The sequence below is a fragment of the Capsicum annuum genome, chromosome 7, assembly GCF_002878395.1.
Source record: "Capsicum annuum cultivar UCD-10X-F1 chromosome 7, UCD10Xv1.1, whole genome shotgun sequence".
Lineage (NCBI taxonomy): Eukaryota > Viridiplantae > Streptophyta > Magnoliopsida > Solanales > Solanaceae > Capsicum > Capsicum annuum.
In genome coordinates, this window is record NC_061117.1 from 139629165 (window position 1) to 139631147 (window position 1983).

The 1983-nt window shown below is 33.5% G+C and overlaps 1 long non-coding RNA gene across 1 annotated transcript; it reads right to left on the reverse strand.

Annotated features, from left to right (window-relative positions):
* Nucleotides 1-363: 363 nt before the first annotated feature.
* On the reverse strand, nucleotides 364-1742 carry LOC124885627. Its single transcript, XR_007042945.1, has 2 exons — nucleotides 1674-1742; nucleotides 364-739 (listed from the first exon to the last, which is right to left on the reverse strand). It is a non-coding gene; the product is annotated as an uncharacterized LOC124885627 (long non-coding RNA).
* Between the last annotated feature and the right edge of the window lie 241 nt (nucleotides 1743-1983).

Consider the following 1983-nt stretch of genomic DNA (forward strand, 5'->3'; position numbering starts at 1 on the left):
TTATTAGCAAAAAAATCTACCAGTTTATTCCCTTCTCTTTTGTACGCACCACCTCAACCTAAAATTATATCACTAGCCCTTTAATTCTATTAATATCAATTACAATTTTCCAAGGGACTTCCCATATCCCATCCAATATTTTTTTTAGTATGAGTGAGTCAGTTTCTATAATAACAGGCAGTAAAATTGTACTAACACAATATTCCAACCCTTTTTTAAAAGTATACACTTCAGCCTCCAAGTTAGTCACAATACCACACTCAAAAGAATTGGTATAAACAAAATCACTTGAACTATCTCTAACACAGTAAGCACCTCCACTAGGGCCATGATTACCCCTTAGAGGCTCCATCTAAATTACACTTGAAAAAATCATTACCAAGGGTTTTTCAAATTACCACAATTGCCTGGATATACGGTTTCTAAGCTTCCAATATAATAACAATCATAGGCCAGTTATTGGGTAAATTTTCAACCATGGATACCTTATTTTAGAAAAAAATATAAATATTCCTATTCACCTCAAACTTCATGCCATGAATTGACATCTTCCCTTCGTACTTGATAGTGTTTCTCCTCTTCTAAATTTGCTACAAAATAAAAGCAGGTATAGCAATAAACAAAGGTCTGAGTCTAGAGAAACACTTAGCATTCCACCATTTGTATATTATGTCTTTTAGTTGAATAAATCATCTCTGAATTCCAGCAGCTGCTGCAAAGTCATTCCACAATTTATTGGCTGCAGAACATTGCACAAATAGATGTTCATAAGATTCATGAACAGTTGTTTCACAACATAGACAATTAACAACTTCTTCCAATCCTATATTAACAAGAAAATTCCCTACTGGTATCCTTTTCTTTAACAATCTCCAAAAGAAAAAAGAATACTTTAAAAGGTATTCCTAAATCCCATATAAACCTGAGATCTCTGTGTACAACCCCATATTCCCTTATAATGTCCCAAGAACTCCCCACAGTGAAATTTTTGGAAGCTTGAGTTAACCACCAAAGCTTATCCCAATCCTTAGACCCTCCTAATAATCCAATCTTACTCATCACATGATCATACAAATCCTCAGGGAAAATATCCTTAAGAAGATCTACTTTCCAGACATTACTATCTATCAATTGATGCACATCCTCAAGTCATCCATTAATAGTGTAGTCAATATAAAAAATGTACTACAATGCTCCTTTCTGAGTCTAATTATCAAACCATATACTAGCATTACCACATTTAGGTTCCCACCAAATCTCTTAATCAAAATAGTTTCTAGCCAGTAACATGTACTTCCATGTTTTAGAACCCCATCTCCATTCAACAACTTAAGGTCTATACCTCTTACAATACTTAACCCACATAAAATTAGTGTATATTTTCTTCTGAGATCTAAAATTCCACCACAGCTTTGCAAATAAAGCTTTAGATACATCAAATAGAGATCTGAATCCAAGACCACCTTCCTCTTTAGATAGGCAGATATCAGCCCATAAAACCCAATGTTTATTTCTTCCTACCTCATTTGAATTCCATAAAAATTTAGCAAGCATTCTATAAAGATCATAGAACACACACTTTGGTGGCATAAGAGCAGATAATTGATAGATTGGAATGCTTTATAACACATTAGCAACAAATATAGCTTTGCCTCCAAAATATAATAGTTTACCTTTCCATAGCTGAAGTTTATTTTGAACCTTCTTTAATAGTTCTGTAAAGTGAATCTTCCTCTTCCTATTTGCCCTTAGAAAATCCAGTAACTTCTTCCACCAATTGGGAATAATAATGTGCAACCTTGTTATGCCAAAAAAAAAAATCACTATTGTCCTTGTTAATCTTTTGGCCAGATTGATTTTCATAGTCCATAAGAACCTGCATGATTAACTGCAAAAGAAAACTTATCAGTGGAAATAAAGATAATAGTATCATCTGCATAGGCAACATGATTAATCTGGTCACTCTACTTAGGAAGTCCAAAA